This window comes from Pseudorca crassidens, chromosome X (assembly GCF_039906515.1).
Source record: "Pseudorca crassidens isolate mPseCra1 chromosome X, mPseCra1.hap1, whole genome shotgun sequence".
NCBI lineage: Eukaryota > Metazoa > Chordata > Mammalia > Artiodactyla > Delphinidae > Pseudorca > Pseudorca crassidens.
Window position 1 is genome coordinate 111,884,383 of NC_090317.1, and position 17,948 is coordinate 111,902,330.

Genomic DNA, 17,948 nt, shown 5'->3' on the forward strand with positions numbered 1-17,948 from the left:
CTGGCATCTGGTTGGGAGGAACCAGGGATGCTACTAAAGCATCCTACAATGTACAGAATAGGCCCTACAACCACAGTTTATCCCACTGAAAACGTTGATAGTACTGAGGTTAGGGCCTGCCCTGATTCTATCATATCTGCAGGTAATAACTTCCCAGTTTATCTTTGGCTCTTAAGTTCTCTTTGTAGTAGGTTTTTGAAGTATATAAAACTTTTCCCATACTGTGTGTGTGCGTTTATCCCCACTGAAGGAACAATATATGGTCATAATAGATTACTTGGGAAATAGAGGACATCCTAGCTAATGAGCCAGCGTAAGAATAAGGTGAAAAAAAGTGACCTTTATGCCCAAAGGGAAACAGAGTAAGGAACATTCTTCCTCAGGAGCTGAACTAGAAAATAGTTTCAAATGTATGACATGAATTTCAGACTGAAGAAAAGTCACTTAGGGACAATGCCGCTCTGGCTAAGAAAATGAGGGCTGTATGGTAGGAAATAAGTAAAGGAAGACCCAGAAAACGCCATCAGTACCTCTGAACTTGGAACAGTTGCAGGGGGAAAGGGGAGGACTCTGTTACAGCACTTTTTTGCTCTGAGGACAATTTCATTCAGAGCTTATTCTAGCGGGAGAGACTCACCAAATAGAAAACATTCTGGCAGTGCTTTGACAGAGACCCATCTCCTTACCAGGCACTTAGCATCATTCTGATGTAGAGAAGCACTTCCTGGAATTAGGAGGTTGCCCTGACCTAGAAGGGCAAGCATGGGAGGTAAGTGTGAGTTACAGGAGAGAGAGGAATCCCTCTCCAGGGAACCACTTTTACCTTGGTGTTCGGAAAGAACACAGTAACTGAGAAAAGCATGTAGCAATTGCAAACTGAAAGCATATATGCTGTGTTCTGGAAATCTAGTGCTGAGTAAGAAATGGCAGCACATTTTTTTGGTTGAAAACATTTATTCTGCTCATGAATTTTCAACCTGGGCAGGGCTCACTTGAGAGAGCCTGTCTCTGCTCCACACAGATCAGCCTGCAGCAGGAGATAAACGGGATCCAGGCTGAACCGCTGGAATTTGTCTCCTGAGGATAGACATGTCACGATAAAGATAATGGCAGGAGCAGAGAGGAGCTGAGCCCTGCTTGGGTAAAAAGATAAGGAGGCTACATATTTCTCATTCTTGAGGTCAAGCAGACCTCCCGAACTACACATGCACAGAAAGTTCCTCAGGGGTCAGAGAAAGGAGAGGGCGCTAGCCCATAATATAGCCTGCCAACCTCCCAGAGACCCTCGCGCTGGAATCCATCCTGGCTAACAGATGCACACGCGCATCTGGGAGGGCCCTGAGTCAGACAAGATACGGAAATGGAGCCAGACAAGCAAGATGACTGGCCAGAAGGAACCCAGAAAACTGTCCCCAAAGGCACACAACTCCCGCTGAGCCCGCCTGTGTGTCTTTCCGCACGTACTCTGCTCCTAATGCTCTATCTGCTTTACAAATTGCTGTCTCTTTGCTGAAATTCTTTTTCCAAAGAAGACAAGAGCCAGGGCCCTGCTTCTAGGCACTAGTCCCCGGTGGTCTAGTGGTTAGGATTCGGTGCTCTTACTGCCACGGTCTGGCTTTGATTCCTGGTCAGGGAACTGAGATCCTGCTTCAAGCTGCCGCGCAAAGCTGCCGTGCACTGCTGCCACCCCAGATCAAGCCGGAGTAGCTCCAAGGCTGGGAGCTGGAAGCATCTGAAGGCTTGCTCACTACCACATCTAGCGGCTGATGCCAGGAATACACAGACAGCTGGGACTGGGACAGCGGTCTGCTCCTGCCAGCCCTGTGTGACCTCTGGGAGCTGTTCAGCTTTGCAGCTTTCTGGTTGATTTTTACTCAGCTTCATGGAATTTCTCCCCCCACACAGTTTAGTTCTCCGGAAGGGACTCCAGGGGACTCCTGCGCAGGTTTCTGAAGCATTTTCTTCATGAAGCTTCTTCTCCTCACTCATACTCTGCCCTACAAGCTCCAGCCACCTCGGCCTTTCTGTCTCTTCAAATCATGGAAACTTCCCTGCTCTGGGATCCCTGTCACTAGAAGGTGGGACAGCAAAGGGCAACAGGCCAGGGCAGTCACAAGGCTTAGGCTTATGTCAATTTTTTCGCTTTTCACAGAGATCACAGTCCTGAATTTACTGCCGTCCAATGTCCAAAGACTATTGCCACATATATTTTTCCAGTTTTGTAATTATTTATGCAGAAGGGTAATTCCAGTCCTTCTGACTCTACCACGGCCCACAGCATCAATTATGTATGATAACTTTTAAAATTGAGAAATAGATACATCAAGTCCATTATACTATTATCTCTACTATGGTATATCTGTGATTATTTCCATGTAGCAAAAAAAACAATATAGAAAGAGGAGAAGAGATGTAAAATTTTTCATCTTAACCAAGCTGCCATTCCCATGTTAATACAGGAAAAAGACAATTTCAGTATTTGATATTCAGAGGTACCGGGGGTAACTGCCACAGATTCCTTGTCTGAAAAGAAAATCATATGTATAACTGACATTCCACAAATAAAGAATACAATAATTCAAACATGAAACTGAATTCAGTGATAACTATTGAAGATTTTATATAAAAGAATGAAGAATGGAATCTTAAAATCAAAAGATCACACCACCAAAAATTTGAAGCGGTTCTAATGCAAAGGTTCAATAAGCTTTCAAATGTAAATAAAGAATTTCTCAGGCATCCAGCAGAAAAATCAAGTCACCTATCAAGGGGGAAATACAGACTTTCCTCAGATTCTCCACAGAAGTAGTCAATGCCGGAGGGCAATGGAACACCGTCTACTAGTTCTGAGGATCAAGCCTACGATATCTAGACACATTGTTATTTAAGAAGATCAGCAACAGAAAGACATTTTTAAACATTAAAAAGTCAATTCCTAAAGACATTTTTTGAAAAACTACTCTACAAAAAAGTTCAGGAAACCAAGAGATAAAAAGGACTGATGGGGAACATTGAAACTAAATATAGAAGCTTAAATGATCAGAGCAATTACTAAACACACTCTCTCTGTCACCTTCTCTCTCTCTTTCACACACACACACAAATACAAGTATATATACATATATGTAAACACACACACATATATATACATACATATATGTGTATATACACATTAAATATTATAAAGCACTGTGACTTCTCAACTTGGAGGTTAATACATGTGAAAGATAAGTCATATTAAGGTTAAAGTTACCCTTAAAAACCCTAATAGAGTTCAACATACATGGTTTTGTGCCTACAACCTAATATGTTAAATATTCTAAATACTAACACTTACTTGAAAACTACTCCCTAGACACATGGAGGAACAAAAGGAAATCTATATGCAGATAACTGGGTATTCAAACAATTCTGCCTTTAAGCGAGTTATCAAATACTACTGTGAATGAGCGATTGGGGAGAGAATTCAAAACTATTTCTGTTCTCCTGCAGTGTTGATTCCACTGTCTTAATATTGTGCATTGATTCACTATGCAGCTCTCTGGGAATTCAAAACAATAAAATCCAGGGGTGAATGGAAAAGGGATTGAGAATTCTAAAGAGTTTCTTCTTGCCTACAGAATTTACTTCAATTTGTTTAAATATCTAGCATCTGTAAACATAATAAATATTAATAAATTTGCTTGTGATTGTAAAGATTAAAGGTTAGCTTGTAAAATCAGTGTGTAACTTAAAGATGCTACTGTAAATCTTTGCAAAGTAAAACATAAATGCACTACAAAAATCAAAAGGTGGGGGACTTCCTTGGTGGCGCAATGGTTAAGAATCCACCTGCCAATGAAAGGGACACAGGTTTGAGCCCTGGTCCAGGAAGATCCCACATGCCGTGGAGCAACTAAGCCCATGCGCCACAACTACTGAGCCTGTGCTCTAGAGCCCACGACCCACAACTACTGAGCCCATGTGCCACAACTACCGAAGCCCACACACCTAGAGCCCATGCTCCACAACAAGAGAAGCCACCGCAATGAGAAGCCTGTGCACCGCAACAAAGAGTAGCCCCTGCTCAATGCAACTAGAGAAAGCCCACGCACAGCAATGAAGACCCAACACAGCCATAAATAAATAAATAAATAAATAAATTTAAATATATATATATATATATCAAAAGGTGGAATAAATTTTAAGAATGTTAACTACATTATCTTTAATAAAAGAGAGTAAAACTAATACCACCTAAAAATGAAACTTAGCTTGTAAAAAGGGCATAATGGAAGCTAATTATTTGCTTTATACAACCTTTTGTCTAGGTCTTAAATGGATATTTTAGGAACTGGTGCATCTTGTCTTGAAGTATACAAATAATAACTTCAGTTTCACTTCATTTTCCTTGTCTTTAATTAAATTAATCAAATCAAATTTAATAGTTTTATTTAAATTAGCATATATAATATGACCCAGTTTTTATAAAATTATTTCTCTATCCATTTTTCTATCTGTATGTACACAATTTGTCCCTCAGTATCCACAGGGGATGAGTTCCAGGACTCCTCCACAGACACCAAAACCTGTGGATGCTCAAGTCCTTCATATGAAATGTTGCAGCATTTGCATATGTATGCAAATATACACACGTCCTCCCACATAATGTAAATGTCTCTAGATTACTTGTAATACCCAATACAATGTAAATGCTACGTAAATAGTTGCCGGTGTGTGGCAAATTCCAGTACTGTTTCTTTGGAACTTTCTGGAATTAAAAAACAATTTCCATCTGCAGTTGGTTGAATCTGCAGATGTGGAAGCCATGGACACAGAGGGCTAACCTAATATAAGAGATGTCTGTAATGATTCCCAAAATATTAACACTGATGAATTCTGGTGACGATTTGAGTTGATTCAAATTTATAGATTATTATTTCCTATATTGCTTGAATTGTTAATGTACATATTTCATTTGATAACAAAGTCAGATCTCAAAAAAAAAACCAATCAAATCTCTCAGAGCAAATGAGAGAAATGGCACCATCCTGTATTTTCCATTGTCTTCACCCTCCACTTCCATGCCAACTGCTACTCTGGGGTGTCAAAAAGAAAAGCCTCTCTTCTCCTTTAGAAAAAAAAATCTCTCCTCCATATAAATGCCATCTAATAGATACCCAAAGAGATCTAGTTCAGGACTAGCCGTGACGTTACAAAAATTTTACGCCCACAAGACAGGTCTGTTTAGATCTGTCTTCATAGAACATGTTTGATATTTTGAATTTTATAATGCAAGGACAAAAAGCTTAAAAGCTGACATTTGCCATTTACCCACACCTGGTTATATCAGTTCTGATATAATTCAGTGTGTTGCCTTGTTTGATTGCAGGTTAATATAGTGTATGCAAAAATGACCAGCTAATTATTCCCCAAAGTTACATAGCTTTTACTCTGTTGTCTGCAACCAATATCATGGATGCTTTTTAATGATGACGGTTTATACTTTTTAAGCTTCACTTTTCTTCTTGGCCTTGTCATTTTGAGGATCATTAGAAACACACTTTAGTGGTGTTTACTACACTATGTGTTAAGGACTGAATGTCTGTGCCCTCCCCCCAAATTTGTATGTTAAAACCTAACCCCCGGGCCTCCCTGGTGGCGCAGTGGTTGAGAGTCCACCTGCCGATGCAGGGGATACGGGTTCGTGCCCCGGTCCGGGAGGATCCCACATGCCGCGGAGCGGCTGGGCCCGTGAGCCATGGCCGCTGAGCCTGCGCGTCCGGAGCCTGTGCTCCGCAACGGGAGAGGCCACAACAGTGAGAGGCCCGCATACCGCAAGAAAAAACAAACAAACAAACAAACAAACCCTAACCCCCAATGTAACGGTATTAAGAGGTGGAGTATTTGGGAGATGATTAGGTCATGAGGTGGAGCCTTCATGAATGGGATTAGTGCCCTTATAAAAGAGACCCAGAGTGTTCTCTCACTCTCTCCACCATTTGAGGATGCAGCAAGAAGAAGGTCATCTATGAACCAGGAAGGGAGCCTTCACCAGACACCACATCTGCTGGTGCCTTGATCTTGCGCTTCCTGGCCTCCAGAACCGTGAGAAATAACTTCTGTTGTTTATAAGCCACCCAGTCTATGGTACTTTACTGTAACAGCCTGAAGTGACTAAGACACACCACACACCTTCAAGGAGAACCATTTCTTTTTATGATTAACTCCTCAACTGTTTATTGTTCTCTCTGGATTCTCTTGTTTTAGTCTTCAAAACCTGGCTTTATCTTTGGAACATAATAGTAACATGGTCAGAAACATTTAATATATTCAAGAGTAGAGCTGGTCTCTTCATTTAGAGTGTCCTTAGAGAATACATTTTTAAAAAATATATTACCCCTTAAGTACAACTGAAACCCTTTTTTTTTTTCATAATTCACATTTTGCTGGACCCAGAGGTGCAAATTTCCTTGTCGGCACTTGTGATGGTTGGTGAATGCTGAACAACAAGGTAACTGGCTCAGCGAATCCCTGCGGTAATAACTAACAAAGTCACTATAGACCTTGTGGATTTAACCTTATTGTCGGCTTTTCATGGTGACCCTAAGGTTTCTATATGTTGTATGTGTAGCTCACCACAAGCTCACTGTGCTGGGGTTTGTTGGGGAAAAAAGTTATGAACATACAGCACACATAGAGGATATACATGCATGGAGACTGTCGAGAATTTGGTGGTAAGAGTTATATTAGACAGACCACATCCAGGATGATATGTCCAGCTCTGCATTCCACAGTTTACCAGGAATACTGAACTATAGAAAGTCTATTCACATCATCCTGGAAGGTGACCAAAACGAGGGAGATCTAGAAACCATGCCAGGAAAGGAAAGATGAGGGATATGGAATGACCCCCCAAGTAAGAAGAGCCAAGGGAAAACCATGGGAAGCTGGCACATGGGGTACTTTATAGGAAGAATTAGAACCAATATGTGAATATTTTAGAAAGCAGACTTCAAATTAGTAGAGAAAAAACTATTAAGACTAATATGAGAATGGAGTTGCATATAAAGAAATGAAATTCCCATCATTGGGATGCTTAGAAAGGAAGCTGAATGACCTGCTAAGCTCTCAGAAATGTAGCATGAAGGATGCCTCAAGAGAACAGGCATGGCCCCCTAATTATTCTGTAAATCTAGGAATTTTACCACTCTTTTAAGAGAGAAAGAGAACTCCAGTTTTCAAAAGCATAATAAAGAGTCAGCTTCCAGGAAAGTGTCCAATTATGAACAGGGATTGTGAAACTGGAATCCAGATCATATAACTGCAAATATGTGCCACTTGTGTGTGTGCGTGCGTGTGTGTGTGTGTAACTGAACCAAATTGTGTGTGTGTTAGCAATATATTAAAACATTTAACATCATAGTCATAGGAATACAAAGAGGAATTAGTACTATACCTCCCTGTATCTTAATATGACATAACTCAACCTTAACTGATATAGCTTTTCGAGACTTCATTAAATTCGGTCTTCCTGAGTGAAATATCTTCTGGATTTATCTCACAAGTACAAGGCACTTACATTTAAGAAAGTCTACTAACAGATCATTTAGATTATGCAAAGCCAGGAGTCCACTGCATGTAAGATTGACAAGGGCAGGCATTTTTGCCTGTCCCCTGATCTCTAGTGCCTAGAACACAGACTTTCACATAGTCGGTGCTAAATAAATATTCACTAAATGAATGAATGGATGGAGGTTGAGGCAAAATGAAACAAATATTTTTAGGTTCTCTCCTGGCTTCCTCAAGAGAAGGAGAGAATGGTCTTGACTTAAGGAGGTAAGAAACTGCTCTTGCAGAAGGCAGGAGGAAAGGGTATGGTCATCAGAGAGAACTACTCTTAGATAGGAAAGAGGAAACGGCCCTTAGATAGAGGACTACTCTATCTAAGAGCATGGCAGCTGCAGAGGGCGAGGCGACAAGACGGGATGCGCTTTCATTCAAAGCTCCAACAGTTCTTTGAATAAACCTAGGACTTAAAGTGATAACTGAACTACAAAGGCATTTTAAAACTAGTGCTAAAAGTCAATGGATTTCAAACAGTGTCTGGCAGTATAAGTTTATTTAATATATATATATATATATATATATATATATATATGTATGTATGTATTAGCAAAATCCAGAGAAGAAACTGTCTGCCCTGAAGGATTCTCTTGGAATTTTTTTTTCCTTCTAAAAAGAAAAATGGATGTTTAGTCAGCAGAGCTAGGGCATTTATAACAATGTCCTTTCTCTAACCATTGATTTGTTTTCATTAGGTAAGTAGTTCGTTTTCTAAAGCTTTTTTCTCCCCTTTTGCTCTTGGCCTCAACAAAATTGGTAGTTCTGGCACTGTCATTAATTCTGTAGTTGCTAAATTCCCTTAGGGAAACACAGTAACTTCAGTTTATTGAAAATACTAAGGGAAGGATAGTTTATTAGGTATTCGGATGATTGGATGTTGAGAAACATATCATTTATCATTTAAAGTATCTCTGGCGCAAGGGCACTGTTAAGTGTGTGCATATAAAACAGAGCATCTGGATTAAAACAGAAATGGCAATGAGATTTACTATCTTCATTATACAAGACAACCAGATATTTGGGGACACATGTCTGAGTCAGGTTTTCATATTTTATCAGCATGTTTGCCAACCTACAGAAAGAGCGTAGGTGCTCGCATCCAATCCTAGAAGCTTAACATTTTTTCTTCCATCTTATATTTTGGTAACAATTGGGGATGATTGGGGGAAATGTCCCATGTCACAACTGTATGAGATTAAATCAGTAACTGACACAAACATGTCTAAACTGCCAAATCATAAGTAATAGCTCAGCCACAATGAGGACCAAATTAGATCACTCAATACCTATGCAATTTATCATAAATATCACCTAAAATGTCAAGTCCAAGAATTAGATTTATCTAGAAATTAAGAGCTGGGAGGGATTTGGGGGATTAAACCTGATCCATCAGTTTTGTGGAAGATGAAATCAAAATGATGATAGTAACACACATTCCCTGTTCTCAGGGAGCTATCAGTTTCATGAGAAAAGGATCCCTAAACAGGACATTATAATATAGTGTAATGGAGGGCAAATAGGTATAAGCATGGAATATTGGAGGATTACATAGAAATGACATTATGTCTTGCTTTGGGGACTATGTGAGGATCAAAAATAACTTCCCTGAAGAGGTGACTCTGAAGCTAAATCAGAAAGAGTTGTGCAGGTCACGTGGAGCAGAGCATTTCTGGAAGCGGGGATAGAAATCCCCAAAGGAAAGAAAAACCACATATGTTTTGGGAGATACAAGCAGTCTGCTTGGATTGTCAGCACACAGAAATAACGGTAAGATGGAGGAGTCTGGGCATCAGGATAAAAAATAAAATTTCCATCTAGAGTATGTATGTGTATGTATGGGTGTGTCTATGTATGGATGTGTGAATCAAAAGGTCACGACATAACACTTAGCCAGACTATAAGCAATGCACTCTGTTTTCTATTCCTATTGCTTATGTTTCACCCAAAACATAAAGGTCACGAGACACCACGGTGTCGTGATTTACCGTTTGAAAGACACTCATGTAAAGGTTGAAGGGTGATAAGCAAAGGTCAGAGCATAATAAGCTGTTTAGATTAGACATTATGGATTGGGGAATGGGGAGTCATGGAAGGCTTCTGAGCAGGGAAATGAAGTATTATTTGGATTTAGAAAGATCATTCTAAACTATTCCAAAAAGGATTGGAAAGGTTATGGGAAAGAAGGTCAATGTTAGGAGTTTCTTACACTACTATGTATAAAACAGATAACCAACAAGGACCTACCATATGGCACAGGGAACTACTCTCACTATTTTGTAATAACCTATAAGGGAAAAGAATCTGAAAAAGAATATATATATATATATATATATATATATATATACACATATACACACACACAAACATATGTATGTAACTGACTACATATATATATATATATATTCAATATATATAACTGAATCACTGTGCCATACACCTGAAACTTACACGATATTGTAAATCAACTATACTGCAATAAAAAATTTTTTTTAAATGTTAGGAGTACCTTGAGGTAATTTAAGCAATTGCTAATAGTAACAAAATCAAGATAGTTGTTTTGAGGATGAAGAAGAACAATTAAGAAGTTGTGGGCTTCCCTGGTGGCGCAGTGGTTGAGAGTCCGCCTGCCGATGCAGGAGACACGGGTTCGTGCCCCGGTCCGGGAGGATCCCACGTGCCGCGGAGCGGCTAGGCCCGTGAGCCATGGCCACTGAGCCTGCACGTCCAGAGCCTGTGCTCCGCAACGGGAGAGGCCACAACAGTGAGAGGCCCGCGTACCGCAAAAAAAAAAAAAAAGAAAAGAAAAGAAAAGAAAAGAAGTTGTAATTAACATACATCGTTATTGTTTGGAAGAGGGGATAAACGAGAGAGGAAAGACAGGGTTCAATTCTGAGGAGTCTGTCGTAGGAAATATGTGGCTAGTAATATAATTCGCTGAGGAGAAAATTAAGAAGAACCGGCACAAAGAACTGAGAATAATGATTCACTTTGGGGCATTCTGAGTTTTAGATGTGTGTTGAATATCCAAGTAGAGATATCAAGCCAGAAGTTAAATATATGATTCTGAATAGAAATGAAAGTCACTGCTGGACAGTTGTGGGAACTAGCAGCATACACAAAATAATTGAAGCCATCATTTAAAAAACCCATTTATGAACTGTAAATATTTATAATATTATTTTTCTGACCCTCAAAAATGCATAAAGCACCACTGTCATCTGTGGGTGGTACATTAGCATCATTGTTACATACAAATCAGGACCATGAGACTCAGTTTAAATAATGTGCACAGCTGACGTTGTGCTGCCAGAACTGAAGAATGAACCCGTTTTTTTATGCTGCATCTTTCAAATTTTCTCCATCCTACCAGGATGCCCCTCGCCATCGTGCCACCTGCTTTACTTGAGGTCATTAGAATAAACAAACCTCTTCCTGTCCAAATGATACCTACTTCATCTGCATTTATAAGTCATTAATTATTAGGTTGTTTGCTTTTTGTGTGCAAGAGTTTGAATTAATCATACTCTGTAATTCATTGAACATGATCATCATTCATCCCTAGAAGACCAATCTCTTGTTCTGTGTATTGATCCTCTTTTATCCCAGTATACTATTTCCATCTCCTACCACTGACTCATTTCCTAATATGTTAGATATTCATTCTTTTTTGTGTATTGTATTATATGCATGCATGTTCATTTTTTTTCTCTTTTTTTGTTTTTTTCTTTTTATTTTTTTTGTTTTCTCTTTTTGTTTTAACTTAGCACTATCGTTTTTAAGAGCTACTGATCATTTTGTAGCCATGGGTCTAGTTGAGTCTAACTGCTACATGTACCACTGCATAGAATGCATCAACCACATTGTACGTATCACTTCCCTCTGAGGTCTGCATCTAAGTTGCCTCCAACTTTTTTTTTTACAGCTTGATAGAAATATAGTTGATATATAACATTATGTAAGTTTAAGGTGTACAATGCGGTGATCGGATACACGTATCTATTGCAAAATGATTATCATGATAAGCAGTTATCTCCAACTTCCTGTTACCAAAAACAATCCTGTGACAAATTTCTATTTAAATATTTTCTTTATGGACTTGCATGAGAATTCTCTGAGCTATATATCCTGGATAGAGATGCAAGGACATATGGTATATAAACACTTAATTTCACTAAATGTTATCAGATTTTTCTTCAGAATGGCACAAACTTTAGGAATTTTATTTAAGAAGCTCTTTCCACCCCTAAGTTCCCAAAATACTCTTCTATTTTTTCTTCTATTAACTGTATAGTTTTACCTCTCATATTTAGTGATTAATCCACCTTGACTGTATATATTTATAATGTTTTACATAAAGTAAGTTTAAAATAAGCTAGTTTTAATGCCATCCACCAGCCAATCCATCAATCCATACTTGCTCCACTGATTTCCAGTCTCACTGTAATCACATATTAATTTCGCGTATCAACAGACTCGTCTTCTCTGAAGCATGACTCCCAAGCCTTAGAAAGCATCATCTACTAGGTTTATTATTTAGTTCAATCAACTTATCTCAATTTTTCATAATTTCACATTTTCCTTATTATGACCCCTCTTTGGAAACGGTGAAAACACCTGATTTTAAACAATAATAAATGATTCAACGCAGTTGTGTCATGCCTCCGTGAACCTTTGAATTTGGCAAAGGCCTCTAAAACGGCACAGATACAACACATTCCTGAGAAACAGCACGGGAAGGGAATATGAGAGCTGACACAGAGCTCTGGGCGACAATAATCCCAACTGTTGCACTGATTTAAGGGGTGATTTTCAGCCAACGACTTTCTTCCTGGGTAAAATTAATACTATAACTGCCACCTCCATATCTAGAAAAACTTTCAGATTCAATGACTGATACTTATGGTAAAACAGCATGAGACATTTACTGGTATAAAATCTCATGATTTTCAACTTACGAATATAGACATTCTGAACAATTAGCGAAGATGTTTTATGACTCTTCCTTCCCCCTAAAACAAATCCCAGTAAAAATAAACACATGAATTAATTTTTGTACATTATGTTACTCGATGTTTTCTTTTATAAAAGTCTACATCTCTCAAAAGAAGCTTTTAAAATTCTAATTTAACTAACAAGATGTCCCTGAGCTATGGATAAACCTTCGAAGCAGAGTTTTAAATATTATGCTATTAACGGATTCACTGTCCTAAAACTCTTCCGGACCAACAGGAAACACTGAACCTTCCCTTCCTTCTCCTCTCACCACCAGCGGCCCCAGCAGTTGCTAGTTCTCTTGAGTATCTCTGTTTGTAAACACTAGTATAACGGCTGTTAATTCTCAAATACTTGCAGAAGCCTATGCAAATTTATTCCAGATGAGGGCGGCCAATAGCTACTTCTAATGCTTCTGTTCTCTGTTATCATGCTGCCCACCTCAGCTCTAAGTAACAATTTGAACTTTACATTTGCCAAATGATGCTAGAAACATCTGTTGACTGATTTCCCCCAAAATAGCTCTGGGTGTCCAACCTTAGTCACCCCTCTTCCAAAAGGTCAGCCCATTTCCGCTTCCACGCATTGCCACATTCTCTCTCCCTGTCGGCATCATTTCAAGACAAATTATCCCTTCCCCTGCTCTCTTTATCATAATCCTTTGAGTAATTTTCATCCAGTTTTTGAATCTTTTAACGTGATTGATAGTATTCATTTGAAGAGGAGTCTCATCTCCTTTTTTTATATTTCTCAATACGTCAGTTTTAGGAAAGCAAATGTAAAAGATGACATGAGCTGATTAACTTCCCACTTCTGTTACCTCTTTACAAACATTTATGCATTATTTTTCTTAGAGAAATTCTATCACATGATAATTAATTCAAAACCACTCTCATTTTCTCTGTTTCATATCCTTACTAGAACAGTCTTGAGTCACTATTTCCCCCAGCCAAACTTCAAATCTATCAAAATATTTATAAGTCATTATTAACATAATAAGAGTTATCTTCCTCCGAATGATTTTTTCTTAGCATCATTCCTCTGGAAACATTAGGAGTTTTTCATTTCTGTCCTTTTCATGGTGCATGTTTTGGTTTCCTTAAGCCTTAAGCACAGTTATGTCTGAAAGCTACAGCACTCTAAAATGCTGAAAACAGCAGAGGAAAGGCAGAAAAACAGATCCGCTTCTCAGCATCCTGAACAAATTCACTCATCTTCAGAAGGCATGGTATTGAGCAGATAAGGATTAAAGGGTTTGGGTTGCATTTGTTACAAGTAAAGACGGGGCCCTGACTACTGTAATTAATGTCAACATCCAAAAGAAAAAAGCAGCAAGTTATCTGAGAGACTGATTCAGCATTTTAGTTGTTATGTCTCCAGTAAGGGGGGAAAAAAAAAAGAAAGGAAACTAAGTAATTAACTCTTGTGGAAAAGGAACAAATGACTCAGATGATTATAAAGGGAATATTTAGGAAGGAGGGTCACAGGAACTCTGACAAAAACACTTGGAAGAAAGGAGAAGAAGTGGAAAAAGAGAAGGAGAAAAATGGAAAAGGCAGAGTGTAACAGAGGGAGGGAAGAGGAGAATGAAAAGGAGGAAGAGAGAGAGGTGAAAAGAGAAACAATAATGCAGGGTTGAAAAGCGTATTCTTGGAACCGCTGAGCAAATCACACAGTCTTGCTCGCCAGACAAATTTCCGGCACAGGTCCTATGAGGAGAGTCTTAATTAAACATACTCAGTCACATTCTAAACATACATCATTGACTCTGTGTGTGTGTGTGTGTGTGTGTGTGTGTGAGTGTGAGTGAGAGAGGGAGGGAGGGAGGGAGGGAGAGGGAGAGAGGGAGAGAGAGGGAGGGAGGGAGGGAGGGAGGGGGATGGGGCAGGGGAGACGTCAAGACAGATGCAGCTCACAAATTCTATCATACAATTCCATTTCTCAAGAATTTAATCGGAGTGTAATATCTGAATGCTTAAGGGATTTATTTTATTAAAATAATTACTAGCACTATGACCTTGACACAATGCTTGATCTCTTTAAATTTCAATGTCTTCACCTATAAAATGGGGATTATTATGACATCTATCTTGGAATTTTTGTGAGGCTGAAATTAGCTAACATATGTAAGTAATTGAGAACAGGGCCTGACATACAGTGAGCGCTTTATCAGTGTTAGCTACAATTAGTAGTAGAGTTAGTAGTAGTAATAGCAGCATTGAAGAAGCTGTGGATGAACTGGGGCTTAGAACTGATTAATATTCTTCCCAGAGAATCGAGAGAATGATGTATACAAGAAGGATCCAAGAAGAGGAGTCAGGGGATAAGGATTAGAGTTGGAATTTTCCACTATGTGGGTGTGTGACCCTTTAATTTAATTACCCCGAGCCTGGCTTTCGTCATCTCTGACAAGAATGCATTGGGCTGATTTATACCGACGTTCTTCAGATACTAATCTTCAATGGTAGCTTTTATCTGTGATTTAAGTTGTCCTGGGCTCCACTGTGTAGAAAATCTATCATGAAAGGGAGGGCTCAGCCACTTTCATGCACTCCTCTTGTGATCACGCCAAATTAGTTCTTACCGTGATCACTGCACCAAAGCCTTCTGAAGAGGGTAGTGCCTAGACAAGGTATGAAGAGAACTCAGATATTCCCACTGAAGTTATGGGCCAAGCGTTTCCAGGAATCGCCACCTCACGCTCTCAGTCCCCCTTGGGGTGCATCCACTATAAGATTCTGAACCAATCTTCAGAAGAGCTAATAATTGAGTATCTTTTTCCAAGTGCCTTAGATGAGTCAGACCTGACTTAAAATTCGATTGTCTTGGGGTTTGGGCGAGCTCTCGTAAGTCACCAAGTTGTACGTGCCAACCCCTTTTATCCATACATCACTCTGTCTGAGGCTATGAAGTCTGTGCCATCTCAGGAGTTCCATTCTGGTGTTCCAAATTACTTGTTAAAAAGGAGGTAAACCAAAATGAATCCTGTATCTACTCCTTCGAGTTAGCTTCGAATAGATAGCTATGGGTAGATAGGTGATATTAAAAAGCCCATCTGTAAGGTTAGAAAGAAGGAAATGACTAGATCTAAAATTATACCATTAGTGCAAAAAGTCAGCTTGACAATAATTTTTAGTGACAGCGTTTATTGATGAAAACTAGCGGTACCAAAACCATGGAGAGAAAATTTAAGTGAAACTTTGAAAAAAATAGAACAAACTACTACAATCCTGGAGTGGTGCTAGAGATTTGACCACCATGATCTTAGAGGCCACCCGGTATCTAATTATATGAAATTTCCATACTTAAGTTTAAAGGTCATAGTTTGATCTCACTCCTATATATACACACATACATATATATATATATGTTTTATATATATATATATATATATATATATATATATGCCTTATTTTAACTAGGCTTTCCAATACATATTTCCCATTGGACCTGAGTTGAGAAACAAACATTTTTAATAACACTATATAGAGCTATGACTAGAAACGTATTTTCTAGCCCTCATTTCCCTGAGTTGTTCACAAATGGGTAACATTACTAAGTTTTTCTTATTAACTTTTAATATTACAACCCTAAGTTATATTCCCATGAACTTCACAAATATATTGTATTTGTTTTCTTGATATTACACATTGAAATTCAGCATGAGTTATCACTTAATTTTTCACTTTGCCCTTGTTCACTCTTTTATTCTTTTCCTCCATCGGTACTTCAAACTCTGAAGATGCATATATTGATTCCTTAATACTTATATAAGTTTCTGGGAACCTTTATACATCAGACATCTTAGCCTTCTCTATGTTCTTTTCTTGACTAAGTCTGAAATTTGCTTCACCATCTCTTAAACTTCTAAAGCTTAATAAAGTAGAAAACAGTTTTATGAACTCACTGTACCCCTTCAAGATAATCAATATTAGGAAGTGTATTTAACTGTCAGTAAGTAACTTCCAGAGAATAATCAGCACAATGGCTCGTTCATCAATGTAAAAAAAACATCTAGAGGAGGAAAAAAGAACATCTAAAGCACCTGAGATTCTGCTCCTGAAACATCTTTTTTTTTTTTTCCCCCCGACACATACCCCTTAGTTGGGCTTAGTTGTGGAGGGTTTATTTGCTTTATAACAAAATACTGACACCATTACAAGAAATGTGGTTCATTCTGTCAGCTATTTCTCAGCATAATGGCTGCACAGATGACAAAGAATTGCTCACACTATTAACATCATGGTTTATTATCATCCTTTGATGGGGGAGTTCTACCACATTAAAAAAGTAATAAAGCTATTTTTTCCCAAAGAATAGTATCAGAGTTGGGGGAAAACATTTACTTAGCAAGCCTATATTGACACTACTTATATACCAAATATAGGTCAAAATGATAAACCAAATGTTTTAAATGAAATTAATCAGAAAAATATGTTTGGTCACAAGGAGAGCTGAGCAAATGCACACAGCTAGCTCCAAGCTACTCTAAGTGCGTGTATCACTGACTGTGGCAAAGCAGCATCATGTTTTGGTCTTAAGGATCACAATTTTCCCTTTATTAGATTTAACAGCAAAAATATTCGCTTTCTTCTCTTTCCAAAGCAAGTCAGAAAAAGTCCATTATATTTTATATTGTCTCTTCTTTAGAGCACTCGAATTATGAAAAATTAAACTCTTCCTTATCAAAATTGTATGTCACCGTGTAGATCACAGGAAAAGGACAAAAAATAGACGAAAAATCACACAATGAACTTCATGAAAAATGACTATAGGCCTTATCTTATAGCTCACTGTCAAAGAAGCACTTCTTTGTCAACTTAGTTTCACTAAAACTGGGATCTAAATTTTTTTCACGTTCAGAAGGAAGTTCTTTAAAGAAAGACTTATTGGATGCTTCCTCTATCCTGCAAAGTACTGTTAGTACTACACAGACACAGACATGCACATAATATCTCAATTCATCCTCAGAAAAATATTATTCAATTGTAATCTCCAGCCATTTTCTTATCCTTTTATTTTACTTTTACATCTTAGATGTGACAACTGAAGCTCAGAGTTGTCAAATAACTTCCCCAAAGATACACAGCTCGGAAGTGAAGAAAATCGAATACAAATGCAGCTCTAATTGCAAAGCATTTGTTCTTTCTATTATATCACGCTGCCTCCATAAGCTCCCTAGCTAGCTGTAGTCTAATGGGTTGCCTTCAAATTGCTTGGTTTCTATTTCCAATTTAATTTTTGCACTATCACTATTGTACTTGCTTCCTCCCTTCCCCCTCCCTAAACTCCTGGCTTACACTATGCCTTCATGGGCTAAAAAAAGATCCTTCCAAAACATATTCCTAGAG